Source organism: Clytia hemisphaerica, unplaced genomic scaffold (assembly GCF_902728285.1).
Source record: "Clytia hemisphaerica strain Z4C2 unplaced genomic scaffold, Clytia hemisphaerica genome assembly, whole genome shotgun sequence".
In the NCBI taxonomy this organism is placed as follows: Eukaryota; Metazoa; Cnidaria; class Hydrozoa; order Leptothecata; family Clytiidae; genus Clytia; species Clytia hemisphaerica.
In genome coordinates, this window is record NW_027103839.1 from 363,949 (window position 1) to 389,335 (window position 25,387).

Genomic DNA, 25,387 nt, shown 5'->3' on the forward strand with positions numbered 1-25,387 from the left:
ATTTATACTTTAAATAATTTTTATGTTTGCTTTTGTCTTTGAGCAATGGTGGTGGGGTAAGATACTAAAACTTTTTATTTTCTTAAAATTGACTTTTTCATATAAAAGAAATAAAAATAAGGATTATAATCCTCAGGCAAAAAATAAACAAAACAACAAACTTATGATTTCATGTTTTCAAGGAATCTTATAAAGCTTATGGTAGCTAGATATTCGTGTTGCAAAGAAATTACAAACTTTTAAAAAAAATGACTGTTGATAAAAATTTGTTATTCTTAGAAAAGAAAGTGTAGTTACCAAGAAAATATAAAGGGAATAAATGGGAGAGGGTATCCAAAAAGAAAGATATTATTTCTTGGAATCTCAGTTTCTCTCTCCGGCCTGTTTTTACTTTGTTTTGATTTTTTCGAATACCGAACACGGCTGGCCTCGCATACAGAAACTCAAATTCATACGATTTTGGCTGTTTTTGTATTTTGCGCCAAAATCGTTTAGTCTAAGACTGGCAACTCTACCGACTGTAAACTCTTTTCAGCAAAAAAACCCTACGCGATTGGTCTTCTTCCCTTCCAGGAACTTCTACAGGAACATTTGAATGAAGTTCCCGTAAAAAGTGTTGCATTTGCTGACGACCTTGCTGGAGCTGGCAAACTACACGATCTCGTATTATGGTGGAATGCAATAGTTCATCTTGGTCCACTCTTTGGGTATTATCCGAAAGCCTCCAAATCGTGGCTTATTGTGAAGGACGATGGTAAAATGAATGAAGCCAAGCAAATTTTTTCTGAAACAGAAGTCAAGATCACTTGTTCAGGTAGAAAATATCTAGGAGGTACTATTGGTGATGAAGCCCACAAAACAAACTACATCAAGGATCTTATATCGAAATGGGTTGACCAGATCAAGACCCTAAGTGACATCGCAAAGTCTCAACCTCAATGTGCTTATAGTGCATTTGTGGGTGGGTTTGTACATAAATTTACTTTTCATCTCAGAGTACTTGAGGACATTCAGCAGTATTTGACACCTTTAGACCATGCCATAGACAATTATTTGATTCCTGCTCTTACACAGGGTCACCATTGTAGCCAAGTTGAACGCAGACTTCTTGCCCTGCCAGTACGATATGGGGGTCTGGGTATACCAATCCTTTCCGAAATTGCTGATTATGAATTTGAAAATTCAAAGAAAGTATCCAAGGAACTGACTGAGAACATAATAACCCAACGAAAAGAGTTTAGAGGAAATGACAACAAAGGAAAGTATACCATCTTGAAAGAAAAGGAGGAGAGACACAAGAATTCCCTGGTTGAGATCCGGAATGACCTAACGATCGACGAGAGAAAAGCCAATGATATAGCACAACTCAAAGGGGCATCTAACTGGCTTACAGCCAAACCTCTTAAAAGTGAACATTTTGACCTCACAAAAAGGGAATTTTTCGATTCAATTGCTATCAGATATCGCTGGCAGCTCAAGCACCTACCAAGCATTTGCGCATGTGGTACAAAGTTTTCTGTTGAACATGCTTTGTCTTGCCCCAGGTGGCTTCATATACCAGCGCCATAATGAGATCAGAGACACTTTGGCCATGACACTAAATGAAGTCACCAAGGATGTCACCATTGAACCGCAACTGGAACCCATCACCGGAGAATGTCTTGGTCGAGGTGTAATCAAGGAGGATGGTGCCAGAGCTGACATAAGCGCAAGGGGATTCTGGACTAGAGGCCAGCGGGCATTTTTTGATGTTAGGGTATTCAATGCCTACGCCCAACGGTACTCTAGGGTGAGTCCTACTTGTGCTTTTGAAATGAATGAAAAGGAGAAAAAGAGACAATACAATCAGAGGATAATCCAAGTAGATGGAGGCTCCTTCACACCACTCATTTTCTCGACAAATGGAGGTGCAGGCAGAGAGGCCAAAATTTTCATTAAAGCCCTAGCTGCTCTCTTATCAGAAAAAAGGGATGAACTCATGTCAATGACTTTAAATTTTCTGAGAACAAAGATTTCTTTTGCATTGGCAAGGTCAACTGTCCTATGTATCCGTGGCAGCAGAATTCCAAAGAACAGCATCACAATGGTTGAAAATCAGGACATTAAAATAACTGAAGCTATACGCTATATTTGAGTTGTTGTTTTTTTTCTTATTATTATTCCAACAGTATTTTGAAGTCAATTTTTTCAATACTTTTTGAAGTACTTTTGTCCACTTTTGTTTTTTCGCCTAAAAGAATACTTTCTGTATTTTATTCTAGGATTAATCTTTTAAAGATATATTTTCATTATTCAAAAAAAAAAAAAAAAAAAAAACCCGTTTGCGAATTTTCTTCGGCTTTGGGCTTTTTTCTTAGATAGTGATTCGTCTTAGACTATAACTTAGTCTTTTCCGAACCGGGCTCTCGGTCAACCTTTCAACTTTTTCTCTTTCTTTCTGCTGTACTATACTGTATGGTCAGAAATTTTTTGTTTACAATTTGTTTTATTTTAATCCCTTTACTCTGTTTTTTTATGTACGAAATAGTGTCTGATCAACGGGTGGCTCGCGGGCGCCAGAGAGTGCTTACTCTTGATACCACACCTGACTCTAGGCTTGTTATGTCTATTTGTTATGTACGCGAACGGTATTATATTTAGTAGCGTACGCGTATAGGATTGTATATAGTATATCGAAGGAGCTAGAATATTCCAAGATGGCGTCATGAAAACACATGCTTTTACTCTTTTTTCTGAACATAACATTTGGCGCTGCTAGAGCAGGATTTTCGCTGCTATTCTTCTTCTACTGCCATACGATCCAGATTGGATTTTTTTATTTCTTCGAGATGGCAAAAGCAATTGATATTTCTGCACCAAAAGGCTTCACTATCCATCATGACCCTACGAATCTGGGTGCCAACTAGAAAAAATGGAAACAAAATTTTGAGGTTTACCTTATTGCTGCTGGTATTAATGATGAGAATCAAAAGAAAGCTTTGTTATTACATTGCGCTGGTGAAGCCATGATAGAACTGCATAACACTTTACCAGAAATTGAGATACCAAATACCCCACAGAATACACAAAAACTGTTATAAAGTTGGACAACCGTTTTATACCAAAACAAAACAAGCGATATGAACGTCATGTATTTCGGTCTTGTTCACAGAATAACACTGAATCAACTGGACAATATGTGTCAAGGCTCCGACAGCTTGCTACAACATGTGAGTTTCATGATACGCAGGATGAAATCGTCGACCAAGTAATCGGTGGATGCAACTCAAAGAAATTGAGAAAACGATTATTGAAAGAGCATAACCTATCTTTAGACAAATTGTTAGAAATTGCTCTTGTCTTAGAAACCGCTGATCACCAATCCGTCAAATATGACACTGACAAACCGCATCAACATAATAAACCTGTTGAGGAGGAATCCGATGATGGCGATGGAGACAACGTCAACAGAATTTCTGACCGTCGACCACCACGTTATCCTAAAAGTAGAATATCGAAAACACCACATACTACCAGAAAACTAACATGTTATCGTTGTTGAAGTGATCACTTAGCATGTGAATGCAGAATCGCCAAAGACAAGACATGTTTCAACTGTGGCAAAAAGGGACACTTAAAAACAGTATGTCAGTCAAAACAAAACCCTAACCAGCAAGGAAACCCAACAATACGTTACATCACAGTTGAAGATTCATCCTCTGATGATGAATTCGTATTAGCAATTGACAACCCATCGCATTCCGCAAATAAACGTCATCGTATCTTTCCAATCAAAATGAATAACATTACAGTTGAAATGTTGATTGATAGTGGAAGCGATTTAAACATTATCAGTCAAGAAACTCTAACCAAAATGAACTTTGAACCCAAACGTTTTCCATACAAGGGGCAAGCTAAATCGTTTAATGCTCCAATTCCATTTAAAGAATGTTGTTATGTAAAAATCAGGGCAGGGAACTCTGAAACAAATGCCCGATTTATCATCAATCCTCACCCATCCGTTACTATCCTTGGATATGACTCGTCAATTGAATTGAACCTACTTCGTGTCGGACCTGATCCAGTTGCAACAACTACCACTACAGAAAGAGTTAATAACATTACTGCTAATTCTTCAAAGATGAATGACATTATTACCGAATATAGTGATCGATTTCATAAGGCTTGGGTAAATTAAAAGGTGTTTCATTGAACATTAAGACTGACCCATCTATTCAACCAGTTGCACAGAAACCTCGACGGCTTCAAATATTAATGCGAAAGGAAGTGGACACAGAACTAGACCGTCTTCTCAAGTTAGGTGTAATTGAACCAGTATCAGATCCACCATCATGGGTCAATCCAATCGTACCTGTCCCAAAGCCGAACTCTAGCAATATACGTTTGTGAGTCTGTTAAATGACGCGCCTTACGCGCCCACGCGCCTTCCATTTATTGACGCGCCCACGCGCCCACGCGCCCGATTGTATCTCTAAAACTGCCTTTCCCAGTTTTTGCCTTTTGAAAATATTTATCTATTTATATCAAAGGCATCTCATTCGGTACAATTAAAATATTTGGTGTCATAAAGCTTGCAGGTATCACACTTAAGGGCCTTAAGTAGCTTGTCAAAAGATGTATGTGAGTGGTTACACAACTTTAGTCACAAAAAGTAAACAGTTTGGCTTGGTTTTCCATGCTTTGCTTTGGGTTTTAAGCTTTTTTTGTCCTATTATTATTTATGATAACAGGCTCAGACTTTTTTTAATTTTTTAACTCGTACTTTTAATTTGCAACTCTCACTTTTAGATTTGCAACTCGCACTTTTAATTTGCAACTCGCGATTTTTGTGTGTTAAAATGCAACTCGTAACTCGCAACTCGCGATTTTATTTTGTTAAAATGCAACTCGTAACTCGCAACTCGCGATTTTATTTTGTTAAAATGCAACTCGTAACTCGTGAAAAGTAACTTGCAACTCCTAACTCGTAACTCGTAACTCGCATATGAAAAATAGGTGCGTCAAAACTTAATGCCGCGTCGAAATTCAGGCGCGTAAGGCGCGTGGGCGCGTAAGGCGCGTCATTTAACAGACTCTACGTTTGTGTGTGGACATGAGAGCTGCTAACACTGCTATCACACGGGAACCGTATCAAATCCCAACTCTTGATGAATTATTGCACGAATTCAACGGCTGTAAACTGTTCACCAAACTTGATCTAAACAAAGGTTATCATCAAATCGAACTAGATAAAGCGAGCAGAGAGCTTACAGCATTTGCTACTCATTGTGGTATATTTCCGTACACTCGCCTTCTTTTTGGAATGTCATCTGCAGCAGAGATCTACCAACGTGAAATTGAATTAGCACTCACTGGTCTCCCAGGAGTTAAAAACATTTCAGATGACATTGTTATTGGCGGCAGAACTGAAGAAGAGCTAATTTCAAGAACAGAGGCAGTATTCGAAAGACTGCGCACCAAAAATCTTACAGTTAACCCAAAAAAGTGTAACTTTCTAAAAACAGAACTGCTTTACATGGGACACAAATTATCCCAATTTGGTGTATCACCAGATGAAGAAAAAGTTCGATCGGTCGTTAACCTCCTACCTCCAACAAACATAAATGAACTTCGAAGCTTCTTGGGGATGATTACGTACTGTTCCAAATTTCTCCCAAATTTTGCTACCGTCACCGAGCCACAGAGAAATCTACTAAAAAAGGACGTTCCATGGGAATGGACCTCCGTTCATCATAGTACATTCGACAGTTTGAAGGAACTTTTACTTGACAGTGAAACACTTGCTTACTTTGATGTGAATGCAGCTGAAACAGATTGTGGTAAGGTATGTTCATACACATAATTAACAAAATCCTCTGTCACATTACGTTTAACAGTTATATGTTTATCATGATTAGATCGGGATAAATAATCAGCTCCATTGAATTTACCCGGCTGACATACCATTTTGAAATTGTATGGCATGGCTTTGATAACAAGATTTTCAATGCGGGGTGTGATTGATTTCATTTGGGATGAGAAAATGGGTACCAGTGGTTTGTGATCAGTTTTAATAGTAAAATAAAGTCCGTAGAGGTATAATCGAAAACGTTCGAGGGCATAAGTAACTGCAAGACACTCACGTTCTAGTGGGCTATATCTTCTCTCCACTGGTGATAATGATCTACTTGCATAGCTGACTGGTCTCCATGTCCCATTCTTCTGTTTCTTGGGTTGTTCTTGGTGCAGTCCTCATGCAGAAACAGAAGAATGGGACATGGAGACCAGTCAGCTATGCAAGTAGATCATTATCACCAGTGGAGAGAAGATATAGCCCACTAGAACGTGAGTGTCTTGCAGTTACTTATGCCCTCGAACGTTTTCGATTATACCTCTACGGACTTTATTTTACTATTAAAACTGATCACACCCCGCATTGAAAATCTTGTTATCAAAGCCATGCCATACAATTTAAAAATGGTATATCAGCCGGGTAAATTCAATGGAGCTGATTATTTATCCCGATCTAATCATGATAAACATATAACTGTTAAACGTAATGTGACAGAGGATTTTGTTAATTATGTGTATGAACATACTTTACCACAATCTGTTTCAGCTGAAACCATTGCTCACGAGCAACACAGGGACCCAGACATCAAGAGTATCATAGATTTTATCACTAACGATAAAATGTCATCAAAATGCCAGTACTTCACTATGCGTCACAGTTTCTTCATTGTCAACAACGTTGTCATGTTCAATGACAGAATCTTCATTCCAAAATCGTTCAGGCAACACATCATTCAAATCGCTCACGAGGGCCACCAGGGTATCGTTCGTACCAAGCAAAGATTGTGTGTTAAGACATGGTGGCCAGGAATGGGTCCTGATGCTGAAGAATTTATCAAATCATGCCATGGATGCCAAGTAGTTGGACCGCTACCCAAACCAACTCCGCTGGCAACAACAAAAATTCCAGATGAATCGTGGATACTGCTCGGGTGTGATCTTGTTGGACCGTCCCCAACAGGTGAAAACCTTCTCGTTTGTGTAGATTATTATTCAAAATACCCAGAAGTGGAATTACTTTACAATGTTTCGTCAAAGTCCATTGCTACGAAATTAAGAAAATTGTTTTGTAGATATGGTGCACCGGATTGTATTGTTACAGACAACGGTCCTCAATTTCGGAAACACACTGAATTTCGGAAACTATTGAAGGAATTTAATGTTAAGCATCGCAAAGTCACACCCTATCATCCAATGGCCAACGGGGAAGTTGAACGATTCAACCGAAACCTTAAGAAAACGATTCAAGCATCGATCGCAAAAGGACAGAACTGGAGACAAGCACTTGATAACTTCCTCCTGTCCTACCGCACCACGCCACATGCCACAACCGGCAAAACTCCAGCCGAGCTTATGTTTGGACGAGTAATTCGCGACAAAATCCCAAACAACAAGAAATCGAAACCGTCCGCATCCAGCAAATTGGTCTGTCAACGGGATCAAAACAAAAAGATTCTTGTCAGACATCACTATGACCTCAAACACAAAACAAAGCCGCACGAATTTAAAGTTGGGAATGAAGTTCTCACAACGAATGTTACTAGCAAGAGAAATAAAACCACACCTAAATGAAACACTAATCCAGGAACCGTTGTTAAAGTTAAAGGCAACAGTTTAATCATTCAGCAAGGCGCTCAGCCAACCAATCGAAGCAATACAAACGTCCAGTATTGCAAACTCATCTTAAATCCAAAAGAACTACTAGTAACAGTTGTAGTTCCTCTGATGATGACTACTTTTCCGGTACAGTTGATGTTCAACCGACAGCAGAAAATCCCAACGAAAACGAGAATGTTGCAGTTAACGACTCAACATCATCTGATGCAACAATCCCATACAATGAAGAGGACAATGACCCAGAACCTCTTTTTATTCCAAGACCACAACGTGTAAAACAAGCTCCAGAGTGGTTATCTAATTACGAACTTTCATGAACATTAAAAAGACTTGAAGTGTTTTGATATTTTACAGAACAATTTACGAACTTCAAAGTGTTGACATTTGTTGAAGCTGTTATGATTTATGATTTATGAACTTTTTCCAATTAGAGGAGAGATTGAAATGTTTAGCTTAAGCTTTAACTTTATTTTTGACCTCTATCTACTTGCTATTTGTAGTGGGGAGAGATGTTATGTTTATTTGTTATGTACGCGAACGGTATTATATTTAGTAGCGTACGCGTATAGGATTGTATATAGTATATCAAAGGAGCTAGAATATCCCAAGATGGCGTCATGAGAACACATGCTTTTACTCTTGTTTCTGAACATAACAAGGCTTTGTCTTCATCTTGCCATTTTCTTTTTCTTTGTATAGTTGTTTGTTTGAATGTTTTGTCTGTTTTGTATCATATTTGTTGGTATTGTCGGTCAAGCAATTGGGGTGTGATGGTGTTTCAGCTTTTGATGAGATTATGTTGAGGGTAGTGTTTTGATCCATGAGAGATTTTCAAACTTTTCTTAGATATAAACGCGATGAATAAAAATACATTTCAAGTCATCATTCTTCGTCTGTTACAGAATCAGTAACATCAGTTTAGTAGTCCAATTCATCATCAGACACAAAATTGTCATTCACTTCATCGTCTTCTTCATTCTCGTCATCCTAGACATCACTCTCGTCATCAAAATCATTTTCTTTATTATCGTTGACGCAAATTCATTTTCACCAAGTAACGCAGCAGCAATGAGAAAGCCCTATCTTTCTTTGAATGCTTCCAGCACCGCCACCTTACCTGAAGTAGAGAATGGATGAATTACTAATGAAACTTGTAACTCTTGTACCATGTTTTGTGATTAATTAAAATTGATGTAAATCAGAAAATCAATATATTTTGAAAGGAAAATCGACGTGTTCCTCAAAGAAGACAATGTATTTTCAAGGAAATTCGGTCAAATCTTAAATTAAGCGCTTTATTGTTATGAGTGAACTAGATATACCTTTTCCTTTGAATGAGCTAGTTGAGTCACATCCGTTCATCACATGGATGCCAGGCAATACAGGGCAAGGATATCAACATCTGTATCGATGGATTTTATGACAATTTATGACATGACATTTGAGAATCCAAGACTAAAGGCGAAGTTTGCTGCAAGAAACATTTTTGTGTCAGCTTCTTCTTGCTTACTGGATAGATTGATTTCTTCAGTGATTTGAGTGACTGAGTTGCTTTACGAGATTTTGTACGTTTTGTCTTCCATTGCACGGTATAGCTCTTTTCCGTTGAGCAATATCGAATGTTTAGGATTCGTTGACCAATCTTCAATCAAAAATTGCACTGGATCGATTTTGTTTTGTCGCATTCTAAGAAATTTGTCAAATTGCTTTGGTCGTTTTTGACTGCGTCTGGATGCTTTCATTCTTATAATGCCAGCGAGATCGGACATCTTTCTTCTTTCCAAAGATTTGATTGAATCGCCTTAAATAGTGGTCTGTCTCAAAGAATGACACTCTTCCCGTATGGTTCATGATCTTCTCCAAGACGTAATCGGAGACATCGCCGAATGTAACTAGATCACTTGGAAGCTTTTGAAACAATACCAGTCCATCAAAGATTGGCGGCGTATTTTCAGGGACAGTGTCCACAACATGAATGTCATCTTTGAGATGGTTAAACAACAAGGACTCTCTCAGAGTGAAGATGTATCAGGATTTGAGAGGGACAGTGGTGAAGGCGAGAACTCGTATTTCATCACCTCTTCCAACGAAATATCGCCTTTTTCTCGAATAACAAGAAGCCTCGCAAAGGTTTCGCTGTGTTTTCCTTCTTTGTGTTTGAATTTAATGATCTTCGGCCCACTGTCAAAGGTTCTGAGTTTTCTCTTCTTGATCGGTGCATAAAAGTCGACCTCATTTGATTCGATGTGTGTCTTGAGAACAATCTTTTCTGCGTTGATTAGATAGTTCTTGACTTCACCAGGTGCTTCAATTTGGGATGACAAGCCGACAAGCTTTTTATCCTTTTGAAATTCTTTGATGTCAGTGTAGCAACGATTTAACTGCCTCGTCATTTTTCATTCTTGACTTCCCAAGATCATTCGCCTTACTTGTGGAGGAATTCAGGTTCAAGTCCCTTTGAAATGACAAGGGAAACGATGCAATTGTATGGCTGGACAAAATCCATCGCTGGACTGCACCTTCTGAAGTCGTAAATCCAATGATGCCCCCAGAGCCCTTTTGTTCCTTGTTGATGGTTTTGTTCAATGACTTGGTCTGCAGGCAGCATGTTGAAAGCTCCCGGGGTTCTTCGTACTGAGAAATGGCCGTTCATGAAATTCTAGTATATTGCTGGATGTGTAGTATTTAGATTTTCCTGACTTGCCCAGTAGTATGAAAAGTGCCATGAATAATTTTTACAATCGTACATGAGAAACCATTTTATCATTCTCTCTGAGGCTTGCAAGTGGGCTATCCAATCCACCTTTCTTGTTGATCTGATGAAATCTGGACCATGGTGACGAAGGAGTTCCAAAAGTTTGCCATTTCTCCGTATTGGTCAAGAAGCAGGAGGGGTCAGGGTCCAGGATACCCAACCAGGGCCGAAACCTGACTTTCGAGATTTTGAAAGTAGTAGACACCACCACCCCCTAAATTGGTATCAATACCAACTTGAAAACCCAAATTTTCCATAAAAGGGGGGGGCCCACCCCCCTAAATTGGTATCGATACCAACCTGAAAATCCTGATTTTTCTGAAAAAGGGGGGGACCCACCCACCCCCTAAATTGGCAATCAGTAAAAATGCAAGAAGTTATATGCATAGGATACTGCATACAAGGGACGCTAATCAAAATGTTTTTATTCAAAGAACATTCCTCCTATTAATCACTTAAATTATGTATATACTACACTTTAGAAATGAAAAGTTTTTCTCATTCTAACACAACGCAAATTAAGTTTCTTGAACTAAATAGGCAAAATGTATCAAATTCATTAAACTAGTTTATCAACTAGTAGTTTTATGAAGATAAAAGACTCAGATAAAAAGCTAGATAAAAACTCATTGTATTAGGCACGCCTAGAGTCTTTGTAACATAGCCTATATGATGAACGTTATGTACAGAAAAATGTTATCACAACTAAAAAAGTTCTAAGATCTGCTAGGACTGAGGCTGGACTTAAAAAATTATTGGTTTGCCGTCACCCGACCGACCCTAGCTCGAAACCTGCCTACCCAAAAAATTTTATTGCCTTTTAAAGAAGATTTTTTTTCCTTCAAAAACTTCAAACAATAAAAAATCAAAACTCGTATCTTGTTTGTCTCAAGCATAAGAATCGTAAATTCCCTGCTAGCACTTTTTATTCAAAATTACCTAAATGTAAACAAACAGTTAACCCTTCAATGGACGAAAATTTCATAGGCTACGTCATATCTTCCTTTTCGAGCGGAAAATCTACTCTTCGCGCTATGACACTGCTCTTGTTTTGAATATTGAAATTCTCCAGATAAATCGCATGCGTATGGGTTTAATGAAACAATAGAGAGTTTCGAAACCTATGCCAATCAGCTGTGTTTTAAACATTCTTTTATTTAAAATCTCTATTGATAAACATCTTTTGTGTGAATGTTGTCTATTGTGTTTTTTATTTTTGTTTTTTTTTGTTTTTTTTTCTTATTGAAACAAAAACACGTTACCTACGAACATATTACAAAACATTACTTAAACATAAAATATAGTCCCTCCCCCCGCTAGGAACTAACGTTATATCGCCAGAGGTACTAGACTATGTAAAAATAAGTAAATAAAGAAAAAATCTTGGAGAAGGAAGCTACAATTGTTAGGTAAAAGCCTATAATAAAGCACCGCTAAACCTTCCAGTTTCGTTAAGAAATTCAACAACAGAACAAAGAATAGATTTATTTAGATTTGAAGTCAAACTTTCATCCCCATATAATAAAAGCCGACAGAAAAAAGGAGGGTTAAGCGGCGGATGAAAAATAATGCCTAGGGTCTGAAGTTTGTCGAACAAAGATTGTCTTGCATGGGAATATATAGAGCAGTGCAGAAGAAAGTGCTGAGTGTTTTCAACAGAGTTAGTTCGGCAACCACAGAAAGGGTCTAAAGTGTCGCGGAAGCCATGTCTAATTTATGCTCGTTGAATGCTGAAACCGAACCGAAGTCGATTAAGAAAGATCACTCCTTGAATGTCAGGAACATCATAAACATGAGTTGCTTGGGCTCAAAAATTATAGATTGGCTTTTTTGAAAGTTTTTATTAAGTAGATCTCGTTATTACCTCCCTAACATTCCTAGATATGCAGTACGGAAAAAAAGTGCTACGGAAACGCTCAGTTCGTATATTAAGAGATAAATAGGATTTCTTGTTCTAAGGCCACCTGTGCTGTAAGCTTACTGGCAGGTAGTACTAATACGAAGGGGTAAATGTTAATAATCCATAGAAGAATGTCATCTCTGCAAAGCGCCTGTCAGCAAGACTTTCAAGACCAAGGTTCTGAATATAGTTTTTCTTGAGACGTTCCTCGAAAACAGCCTGTTATAGCTAAACAGGCATTATATTGAATAGATTCAAGCTTCTGCACAAAGGTAGCATTTCCCGGGCGGTCATATACGATATCACCATAATCAAGATGAGGCCTAATGAAAGATTTATAAATGGTAATTAGAGATCTCCTAGGCACATGCTTGCGAAGTCGATTAATAAGACCAATTCCTTTATTGGCCTTTTTTATCTTCTCGTCTAGATGGCAATCAAAAGAAAGTTTTGAATCTAAGATTAGACCAAGATGTTTCTGGTACTCACTGGTCGCGATATTAGAATTATTAAAGGAGATTACTGGAGCATTAGGAGGAGTTACTACACTATTGTGTTTAAACCTATTAATAAGCAATTCCCGGTGGGGGTCACTAGTGGCCGCCTATAGCAGTGCCTATAGACCAAGAGTAAGGCCTAAAAGCCTGGATCTGTCTATTGTGTAGACTAAAATTTCATAAATCGCAAAAAAAAAAAAATTCCGACCGACCGACCCACCTCCAAAATCTAGGGTCGGGTGACGGCAAACCAACATTTTTTTAAGCCCAGCCTGATTCAGTTTATCCAACTCTAGTTTTGAATGAATTTTGGTTGATTGAAAGGATTGAGAACAGAAATACTTAAAAAAATTTAATTTCAATTATATAATGAAAATACTTATGGAATCGGGGTAAGTGTAAGCAATTCAATTAAGTTATTTACTTACATTTATCCAACTTTAAGTCAGATACTAATTTCAAATTCAGCAAAATTAAAAAGGGGGGACCCACCCACTCATTTTGTATCGATATCAATAAAGATTCTCTAATTTTCAAAAAAGGGGGACCCACCCCGTATCAATACCAAACTTGATTTTGAATTTGAAAAAGAAATTGACACCACCCGGCCCGGGTTTGGTATCTGGATCTGCCCCCGCAAGAAGCTCTTCAAACCTTGAAACTTCTAATACGCTATCCGCTTTGTTACATGTATTGCGGAAGTTGACATTTTGATTAGCTTTCATTTCCGAGACTCCAGAAAAGAACCAGAACAGCGTTACTTCCGTATTTGGAAATTAGCCACTCCTCAAGGATTCAATCTTTAGCCTCTGAAAAGCTTCGTATGCAATTTTAGTGATCTCACGGCTTTTTGTATTGCTCTTTTCACGCTCAATACAGATGAGCAAATCTTACTTATAAAAAAAAAAGAATTCCGTAACCCGATTCGAACCATCTCAGGGAAGATTCAGATGATCAGTACGATAGCACCCTTAGCCACTAGGCCAGACGGCGATAGAATTTAATAAATATACCTGTAACAATTCAAGCCACGTCCACGTTTTTGCATTTATAAACGGGTACTTTCGCATCCGCAAATTTGATTTCTTACCTTTGCCTACTTACTTGAAGGTCACCTTTTAAAGTGTTGCGTCTCGGCATTTATTTTTTAATATATCAAACAAATGACCTGGAAGGTATAACATAACCTTGGGTCGAGCAAGAGAGCCCGGTTTTAGAACCTTAAGGTTTGATGGATATTGACAATGACATTCACGTCATGCCTGTCTAACATAAGGCTACAGAAGTATACAGAACAAGCCGTATATGTATAAAAGTTGCGAAGCGATCGAGGCAGGTCACTAAACTCGCAAGTTGCAAGCAAAAAGATAGAAAGTATTGAATGAGCCCGATAAGTTCTTTTTTCTAACGTTATAGGGGTCTTACCAAAACAAATATGATTTGACCTTATTAAATCAACTATATGGTCCAAACCCCTAACACATTCAAAAGAACATAAAAAACTACTGCTAGTTCCTGCAGAGATATCGTAAATTCCTTGAAAACAGTATGGCGTCTCCGTTGACTGAAACCAACACAACGGGGCTCATTGGGAGTTCTGAAGGCCGATACCAATTCTCCTAACCCGAAACTCGACTCCAATCAAGAGTTTTTTTTAGGGAGAGCGCGGATTCTAGACTGTTCGAACCAGAGCTAGCCTCTACTCTACTGTAATCTTCCGCGTGCATTTGTGCAACAACTTGGTGCACAAGAGCGCGAGAAAATTCGAAGGCCTTCAGAAGCATTTTGAAATTTCTTTTTGAAAGTTGAGTGAACATCAAAATTTATAATTTAATTATGGAGCGAAGAAAGAGTTTTGCGGCTAATACTTGCTTTTCATATGATTATGAGTGGTGTCTTGTTTTCATTTTTAAGCGAGGGTCCCTTTAATTACACGTCTCCTTAATACTCATGTAAGGAAGTAAAAAAATCGAAGACAATTTTAAATCGCGTCTTTCGTTCGGAAAAGCTTTTCCACCTAAACCAAAAAGTAAAATCTTTTTAACTTTGGTTTTTATTTTGACTCATTTTTACTTCCTTTTAAATTCCTCGTGTTCGAAATCGAACTTTTCGAATTTCGAATGTTTCAAGAAAAACAAACATTCGAATCGCCCTGCCATAATCGTTTTGTTGTTAGAATTCCAGGGTAGACCAGACTTTCTCAGTAAATGATTGGTGACTTGATGGTAGTATTCATGGTTTCGAAGATTTTTACATGTAAATGTTGATATCAAATCTAGTCTTTATTTTAGAGTCCCTTGCATACAACCAACCCATCAAAACAAAAGAATCTCGGGTTCAAGCAAGGGGTCAAGCACTATCCGGTTTAAACACCAGTCGGTCTATTGAGACAGGGATGTGAAATACTGTACTGAGGAATTTAATCTTTAATAACCATACCCAGTTACGAGTTAGAAATATTGTATCAAGTTACATCATTATTTACACACAAAAATTTAAAAGTTTAAGTTCTATAATTATAATAAAACTAGCCGGTACCCGGCGTCGCACGACGGTTTAGCTGTTTGCTGAACGCATTTAAAGTCCTTTGAGATGTTGGGAAGGTGGCTTAAACACGATGAAATCAAAATTAAAGGGGATGAAATCAAAATTAAAGGGAAGAATTCCTGGGTGACGTATCTTTTAACCATATTTTGAAAAATACTTTTGCGGCAAAAATGATCAGAAAACAGAAAGGGCGTCATTCCCAAATTACACCATACCGGCGACCAGTGACGTCCGAGACGGCTCTGCAATTAGATTTTTTTTCTCGCTTCGCTCGCGTTATATTTGCCGTAGTTCTTGATGTTTAGGAAAACTTTGATGTCAAGATAAGCGTAGTGAAATAATAGACATGACACGCGATTTGTCGAAAAACTTAGGCAAGAGAAGGGTATGGGTATGTGCCGGCCTTAAGGGTGCCTTTTTTGAAACATGGCAGTTTGAAAATCGGAAAATCAAACTTCAGTCCCACTAAGAATTGGAAAAATAGGAAAATTTCAACTTTTTGCACCCAGAAAGATAGAAATTTGGTCAAATTAGTTCCAAAAAGTGAATTAAAATTCACACAATTTCCCTTGTTTCTTCTCCTCTTTATTCTGCTAAGGGTCCGAAGGGCAGGGCCGAAAGTCAGCCCGCAACCATAGCCCCCCCTAGGGGGGGGGGCAGCTAGGACACGCAGACAAAAAAGCGTGATAGATAGCGCAATTTTATGTTGCTTTTTATAAAATAACTTCGTCATAACTTCAATAATTTTTCAAATTCAACAATGACTTTACGAAGAAAGAATTCTAGTTTTTTCCGCCTTTTGAATGTTGCTGTTGTTCTAACAAACTTGTTATGTGATTCTTGTGTTTTATTTTATATTTGTTCTTTTTTAACACAGATTCTGTTTAAAAGATTTCTTTTGTTTTGAAAAGAATTCGAATGTCTCAAATCAAATAAGGTCGTTAATTACATTTGAAAACAAAACAAAAGAAAAGAAAGAAAAAAAAGAAAAAGTCTAATCAATCAAAACAAAGTCTTTATAAAACGGCGCGAATCTGATTTAACACATTTGTGGAGCAAGAACTAAAAGTTATCTTTCGGAAGAACAAAAACATTGCGTGCGAAAACGAAAGTATAACAGACAGACATACAAAACGACATACAGAATACCGCTATTAATTATATAGACTATCGCAATCAAACTCATCGAACATAATCGTAATCGAACGAAATCAACGATTTAAGTCAACTATCAATCGAACCAATCTAACCTTACTCGCACGATTGAGATCCGATTATGTTAGACAATCGAATCGCAATTAATCAATTATGTTCGCTTGGTTCACACCAAAAGGGTTGAATATGAGGTTTATTTTTCGAGTTCTTTTTAGTCCGGGAGCCAAACCCACAAAATGGCATTTTGCTTAACCCAAGATTCTACAGGATAAACTATACATTTTTGGAATCCTCAACTATCATAGTTTTGGAAATGGTCGGTCCCCAAAGCTAACTCCTGGTCAATTTTTCATACTGGGCCCGAGTTTAGGGGGTACTTTTTACCCTTTGTAAGGATTTGTTAAGGAAAATGCCATTCCAGGGATGATATAATTTGCTGTATCTAGTCAATCAGTTGACCAATTGCTTTGAAACTTTGCAAAAAGTTTCAAGGTAGGCTGATGATTATTTTCGGCAAAAAATTTTGGTGAAAAATTATTTTTATAGGTTTGCCTGGGGAAAAAAAGGGAAAATTTGGGTATTTTAACTAAATTTTGACCCTTTTTAAGTCTGGGACCTACCCAAACAACTTTTAATGAGACACAAACTAGGTGTTATGATAGACTTTGATGCAATACATCAGAAAAATTTCAAACAGACAGTATTTAGTATTATTTCAGGGCTGCAGGGGGTAAAATTGCCCATTTTTATGGGTTTTTACCTTATTTGAGCAATTTTCACCACTAATCTTGGTTAAAACGTCATCAAAAATAGTTTTAACTTGATTTTCGTGTAATATATCCTGAAAGATTACAATGCTGACTTAAAACTAACAAAACCAGGGTGCAAATGGACAAACCAGGGGGTAAAAATGCCCATTTTAGGCGATTTTTATCGTTTTTGGACCTATTTCACCCATAAAGCGGTTTTATGGTGTACCAATTTTATTTCTGACCACTGAAACAAGGATAATTTTGTAGTAGGAGCAATGGGAAAGTTATTTGTGGTTTTCATTGTCTGTAATCAGGGTCACTGTGGGCAAATCAGGGGGTAAATACACCACTTCTTGGTAGTTGTTGCCTGAATTTGGATGTTTTTATTGTATGGTAGCCTCAAATTTATGAAATTTTGAGATGGAAACCAGTTATATACCCTTCAGTCATTCCTGAGTACTTTTGTTGACAACCTACACAAAATAATGACGGATTTAACTTAAGTTATGGCCAAATTATAACATTTTTTGACGTAATTTTGTCAGTTTTTGCTTTGAAATTCCACTATATTGCTATTCAGAGCTTCCAAAAATGGTTCCTGTACTGGTTTTTAAGTAGAATAGTTATTTGGAGCCTAATAATTTGTAAAATATTGTTAACTTGGGTAGAAATAAAAGTACTGTGTCATTGTTAAGGCCTGCTTTGATGAAAGATTTTCTAATCGTTTTGTGAAAACAAAACTAACGGTCCTCTGCATACTCATAATGTACTACATACTCATAATTTGACTGATCATTTTTGCCGTTTTACTGACCTTTTATTAGTAGCTAGTCTCAAGATAATAATTCTACAAGTAGCTGGGACCATTTTGGGAAGCTCTGAATAGCAATATAGTGGAATCTCAAAGCAAAAACTGACAAAATTACGTCAAATAAATGTTATCATTTGGGCATAACTTAAGTTTTAAATCCGTCATTATTTTGTGTAGTTGTCAACAAAAGTACTAAGAAATGACTGAAGGGTATATAACTGGTTTCAATCTCAAAATTTCATAAATTTGAGGCTACCATACAATAAAAACATCCAAATTCAGGCAACAACTACCAAGAAGTGGTGTATTTACCCCCTGATTTGCCCACAGTGACCCTGATTACAGACAATGAAAACCACAAATAACTTTCCCATTGCTCCTACTACAAAATTATCCTTGTTTCAGTGGTCAGAAATAAAATTGGTACACCATAAAACCGCTTTATGGGTGAAATAGGTCCAAAAACGATAAAAATCGCCTAAAATGGGCATTTTTACCCCCTGGTTTGTCCATTTGCACCCTGGTTTTGTTAGTTTTAAGTCAGCATTGTAATCTTTCAGGATATATTACACGAAAATCAAGTTAAAACTATTTTTGATGACGTTTTAACCAAGATTAGTGGTGAAAATTGCTCAAATAAGGTAAAAACCCATAAAAATGGGCAATTTTACCCCCTGCAGCCCTGAAATAATACTAAATACTGTCTGTTTGAAATTTTTCTGATGTATTGCATCAAAGTCTATCATAACACCTAGTTTGTGTCTCATTAAAAGTTGTTTGGGTAGGTCCCAGACTTAAAAAGGGTCAAAATTTAGTTAAAATACCCAAATTTTCCCTTTTTTTCCCCAGGCAAACCTATAAAAATAATTTTTCACAAAAATTTTTTGCCGAAAATAATCATCAGCCTACCTTGAAACTTTTTGCAAAGTTTCAAAGCAATTGGTCAACTGATTGACTAGATACAGCAAATTATATCATCCCTGGAATGGCATTTTCCTTAACAAATCCTTACAAAGGGTAAAAAGTACCCCCTAAACTCGGGCCCAGTATGAAAAATTGACCAGGAGTTAGCTTTGGGGACCGACCATTTCCAAAACTAGGATAGTTGAGGATTCAAAAAATATATAGTTTATCCTGTAGAATCTTGGGTTAAGCAAAAGTGCTTATTTAAGGAGATATAGGATTTGGCTCCCGGACTATTTATTTTTGTACTTTATTTTCACAAGCGTTTAGGTGTTGATACAATTTGCAACGTTTTTGCTTATTATTTTCACCGTTTTCCTTCGATATATGCACTGTTTTTGGGACTTATTTGCATTGCTTTTGAGGAATACCGTAAGTTGGTCTAATGTCGACATTCCTCGTCTAATTCTGACACCTTTCTTCATAGACTGGAATTATATGAAAGCTTGAATCACTGATTAAAAGAGGATTATTCCTGTGACCACTAAGCAAAGAAAAACTGTTTTGACATTTCTATCAATTTCAGCTGATTAAAAGGGTGTCATTGTTTAAACATTTTTAATGCTCATTTTGGGAATAATGTAAATTGAATAAAAAGTCTTTGTTTTAATTTTGAAGAATCTCCTTTTAGTTGAGTTATTCTATTTTATGATAGAGGAACCAGCAAGCATGATTAATTTTGATGGCGGAGCTGCCCGTAAATCCAATAATTTTTTTAAATAAGTGTAGTTATATGAAAGTATTTTCTCATTTATGAATTTGATAATAGTTATAATAAAAATAGGACTTATACACTATTTTAAAAATGATTTTAGAACTAAAAAATAGGTGATGATCTAATTAAAAAGGTTATAAGTCCGTATGGTAATATGTCAATTCAATAATAATTATAATAATAAAAAACGGGAACAAAATGCTGACACAAGGCAGCTCAATCAAAAAAGAGGAACTGCTCCGTGCTCAATATATGAAATTATGAAAAAATGCGTGAAATGTAAAATAGTAGTTAGGTTATTCTCTAAAATATTTTTTTCAATTTGTCTTGAAAATCGCCAATATGTGAAGTTAATTACTACCGTCAACTGCTCAAACTTAGGACGATTGGTCGCAATATGGGAATGGTGATATTGGTCGTATTTTCAATTAGTGTTAAATCTCTTTGACAACAAATTTGTTCTCGTGTATTTTTAATACGCCGCTCATAAGTCACTCAATCACTTGGAGGTTCGGTGAAATGGTGGCCGAATTGCCGTTCATTGTTTTGTCAGATAGTCCCAAGTTAGAGCAGTTGACGGTATAATGTGATGCAAATTGCCAAAATTTAAGTTTTTAAGAATTTTTTTTAGCGAGAAAGGCCTAATTCACGATAATTAATCCTGCATCAGTTCACTGGTATGTGCAAACTGTGGTTAAGAAACTTGTTTGTTAATAGTAAGGTACTGTAATGCTTACACGAATATGTCAAGAACAAATACTTTAAAGTAGCTTTTTTAAAGATTTAGCACATTTTAAATGATTTATTATTTTACCATATTCCTCTTGGTCAGCTGTTGTTTTTGGTCTCACTGACAGAGATCCATTCTCTTCCAACGCTTTTCTCTCGATTGCCTTGAGTTGCGTCTTGCCATTTACTTCTAGCCCATTCAACTTAACAATGACTTGTGCTGTTATGACTTTGTAATCATCTTTGTAAAATGTTGGGTTCATTTTGAATTTCCTTCTGGCTACTTCAAATTTGGTAATAGCTCCATCATTAGGGAAGAGACCTTTAACCCTATTATTATCAGGCTTTTTCGGATTTTGTATTCTCAAGGGGGGTGTTTTCCACCAGCCTTGTATAACTTTTGATCTAGAAAAGGTATGGACTTGAAATTTGGCACAAATGTTCTCTACCATAAAAGGAGTTCATAGAAAAAAATTTGGGTTGATGACGTCATCATAAAGGTGATGACGTCATCACAAAGTTTCACAATTATCGCTGACCAATGAGAAAGTACTATTCAATAAAATAGCAATTTAAGTTGAAGGAATGGAAATTTTTCAATTCTGTTTTAAATTTCTAAAAGCCAAAAAGAATATCTTTAACATATTTGCCGGTTTTTAACATACTAATAAAATCGAGGTTTAAAATCTATGCAGAAAATGAGTAAATTTTTTCAAAAAACAATGACGTCATTTTTGATGACGTCAGCAGTTTTTGAAAATTTTTAAAATATTTTTTAAAATTTATCATTGATACCTAAAACCTGTCAAAATTTGAAGTCAATTGGATGCCGAGATCAAAAGTTATGCTAAATTTAAGATTTTGGGATTTTACAGGGTTTTAGCTGGATTTTATGACATGCCTGCACAAAAAAGTCATAAAACCTGATCTGGTTGTTGTATAATGGTAAAATTTGGTATACATGCTGCTCATAGGATTATATTAAAAGTCAAAAACTTTCAGAGTGTTAATAAATATTTTCAGTGAGCTATTAGCAAAACAGTGCCAGCCTGGTGGAAAACACCCCCCCCCCTGATAAAAATAGGGTTAAGAAGCACCATGTTTTGTGAAAGATCAAAAATATATTTCAAAACCAAAAAATTTAAAAATCCATAACTCGGAGTTTCATGCTCTAAGCAATCATCAGATATAACTGCAGAGTTATGCATTTTTAAATTTTTTGGTTTTGAAATATATTTTTGATTAGAGAAGTTCTACTCCTGGTTGGTTTTATCGAGCACTCTTTGAATATGATTTCACCTCATTTGATTGTTTTGTGAAAGATGAATTTTTATTTGCTAGAACTCGACTAATTGTGGAGTAATTTGTTTCCTGATTATCCAAATTCAAATAAACTAGTAGGTAAACCATTTTAAACAAAATTTTAAAGATTAATTTCCTTTACCCTCTTTTTCAGGTGAAGTTTGGATTTTCTCATCTTCAACATCTACTGTTTCATTAAGAAAAGAAGAGAAGTGCAAAATAAAGAAACAGGATGAAAAGATGCAACAGATAAAATTAATATTAACTTGGGTTTCGCAAAAGGATTAGGAGTTTCTAAGGATGACAAAATTCGTGTTTGGCCCGATTCCAATATATGAACAAATGCTGGAATATCTTTGTCTTCGATACGTTTCCAAATTTCAGGCAGGTAGCTAAAATAAATAAATAAATAATCCAAGTTTTCGGGCTATTTCAGTTTTTTACAGAAATAGAAACTGCCTATTAATATGAAATGACAAAGTAAACAAATACTTACTTGTACTCATTTTTAAGTGATGAACTCCTAAAATGATGGATTGGTGGATAGTCTACTTCACTGGTGACATCAAACAACTCAATTCCTTCTTTGACTTCTTTCCAGCAATGATGAGTCATGAAATCGCTCACAATCTCTATGAAAGGCCTGCCAGTCGGCAGGGTGCTCTTGCAGTAAACTGAAGGGGACAACTGTGTTAACTCTTCCTTCTTTTAGCTTATCACCATGAAGACTGATGTTGTTTCGTTGTGTCGTCGATTTTGCGCCTCCGAGATGCTTCTTCCAATCTTTTCGTACCTGAGATCGAATCAAGCATGTTGAGATGACGTTCTGTGAATGATGGTTTGTGCATTTCTTGGCAACATCCTTCATAAAGGTAAACGCACGCTCCTCATTTTATGTGTTTCTTGATGATAGTGCCATGATTCTATACTGAATTGGAGCATCTCTTACCAGTTCTAGCTCGTATTGGCCAAACAGTTTTCTTGATGTCAGCTTTTTGGGTGGATGAAGTAGTTTTTTTTACCAACATAGTGTGCAGAAAGGTTACAGTGTGCAAACGAAATACTTTTAGCATCGATCTATCTTTCTCATCGGCATAAGAGATTTCGTTTATTTTGGACAGTTGCCTTAACAAGAGGATATACTCGGGGTTTACGTCTCCACTCTGGAGGCAGCCAAACATGTCAACCAGGCTTTGTGATAGTCCCTATACCCCGTTTTCTTCCATCAAATGATGCATCTAGTGCAGCCTCGCACATCTGAAAGGAAAAAAATGCCCATGTTTACTGTGATAATAATTTTACGATAATAAAATGTTGTACAGCCATACCATTTCATCATTCATTTCATTTAGCCTGAATTTGCTGATAGCATATGCGTACCCAAGCCTGGCTATCGGCAGACAGTGGCTTACAAATAATAGGCATCTTGACTGACTCTTTTTTTTTCAACATTATGTGCTACTTAAGCATTACATTTAATAATTACTCCTTTTTGCTCTTTATTCAGGTGACTAGGAATCTCTGTGAACAGATTTTTCGTGTGTCCACTAGTTCCGTGCAGTGGTTCGTATCCCAACACTTCGTAATTCTCCAAACCTACGTCTGGCATAAAGGCAGATGATGAATTCCGGCGTACTGGTCTGCGAGTTTGATTCGAAGAACTTCAGCTCTCTCATCGCCTTTGAGCTGGACGTGTCGATCCATCAAATCTTTTACGACGATATTTCCGAGAACGTTCAAGGATTTCTTCTCGATTGACGCACATCCATGTCTAAGAGTAAAGAAAATATACATGAAAATTTTAAATATATTCATATTTTTACTTTTAGTTGTGTTGTTTTTAACTCTTTCTTCCTAGTATTTCACCTGACCTAAACGCTTCATTTCTTTTAGAGAAAAATAAATTTACCCTGTAGACTTGAGAATGTCGATCTTATCTTGGAGCGTCAAGTGCTTTGCATTCAATTTATGCGCCACATCTATTGTCCTTGAAGATTTGATAAAATCTGGTACTTGGGATGATGCCGAACAACTCGCGAACAACAGCGCGCTTGAATAAAGAAAAAATGTATTACGCGAAAAAGCAAGCGGTAAACGAGTCGGACGGTCAAAGTTTTGAAGCTGTGGCGAGATTAAAGGCAGGAGTTTCAGTTAAAGATCCATTCTTCATATATTGCTTAAATGACAAAAACGTGAATGGCAAACCCAGTTTCGTTTCCAAAATGTCACGTGTACAAGTGGATTTGGCTCATGCTATGGATGAAAATGGTGGTTGGATGTTGAATGGGGAATATTGTTACGCAGATGGTACTTTCAAAAGAACAAAAAACTTTGTTACTCTTGCTGTATACGTTTATGTTGGTTTACTTCGAAAAATGGTTAAGCTCGCGTCAATGGAAGCAGAAAGTGAACATTCCGATAATTGGGTGATTTTCTGGAAACTTCTTAACGAGGTGGTTGAAAAAAAACAACGGCAAAAAATTTTCACCCATTGGTTGGTGTGTGGATGAAGGTGGTGGACTTTGGAAGGGAATCGAGATTGTTTTTTGGGAAAGATGCGGTCTACAAAGCGGTATCGTGTGAAAAGCACTTTCTTTGGTCGGTGGAACGTTTTTACAGAACCTTGGCCAACATTTCAAAGAACTCGGACTTTTTCAAGATCCATGCCACACGTCTTATGACTGCTATGACGAAATCCGATTACGTAAAATCTTTGAATGAGATCAAAGCCTTTATCGAAGCTAAAACATAAAAACGAGCGTTCCTGACATCGTATCTTGAATTTTGGGATCCCAGACGTCATCATTTTAGCAGGGCGTACAAACGAATGGATGCTCCCAGAACAAGCCTCAGTGAGGTATACCACTCTTCGTATGTTACGACGAATACCATCAACCTCTCCCTGGTTGAGGCTGCTTACCGTGACATTGCCACAGCATTCAAAATTGAAAGATCATCGAAGAAATTCGGCGAAGGTGCACAGTGTCAGGGATTCGGGCCGAACATGGCAGAAAAGCTATAAAGGGACAAGGAGCTACAAAAGAGGGAGGTAAAAATGTTTACCTTAATCGAATTAATTTTTGCAGAATGGATGTGATTCTTCGAAATGAAATTGTGAATTGTGCGGCTTATCTTTTTACTCGAATAAATAATCACCCCCGTGACCTACCGGACGTACGGCCCTTAAGGATAGGTTTTTTGGACTTTGGAAAGTGCACTGTAAGGGTTGATTTGTGAGCAAGTGGGAAAAAGTGCACTGTAAAGGTGTAAAATTTGAGAAAATACCAAATTCTGAGGTAAAGTTTGAGTAATTTCAAAGGATTTTGCCCTGAAAAGGGCAAAAAAATTCGAAAAATTGCACTATAAGGGTTTGATTTTCAGCCGAGTTTTTCCTGTACTGTAAGAGTCAGATTTTAGAGACCTGATTTTTTGGGCAAACGTACGGTCGTTTTCAAAATCGAGTGTCCCCCCGGGACCCATCCAATGCGAAAACCTTTCATAGATAATCATTTTTTTGCCCCCGCAGGGGCGCAGCGACGAGGAGGCACTTATAGTTTCACGCATAGATATTGGACTGGAATCTCGAATTCTTG

The 25,387-nt window shown here is 37.0% G+C and overlaps 2 long non-coding RNA genes across 2 annotated transcripts; one reads left to right on the forward strand and one right to left on the reverse strand.

The window, feature by feature from the left end:
- Nucleotides 1-22,071: 22,071 nt before the first annotated feature.
- LOC136807454 (uncharacterized) lies at nucleotides 22,072-23,709 on the forward strand. Its single transcript, XR_010846678.1, has 2 exons — nucleotides 22,072-22,666; nucleotides 23,302-23,709. It is a non-coding gene; the product is annotated as an uncharacterized lncRNA (long non-coding RNA).
- LOC136807455 (uncharacterized) lies at nucleotides 23,019-23,765 on the reverse strand. The gene is made up of 3 exons (XR_010846679.1): nucleotides 23,704-23,765; nucleotides 23,281-23,565; nucleotides 23,019-23,051 (listed from the first exon to the last, which is right to left on the reverse strand). It is a non-coding gene; the product is annotated as an uncharacterized lncRNA (long non-coding RNA).
- Between the last annotated feature and the right edge of the window lie 1,622 nt (nucleotides 23,766-25,387).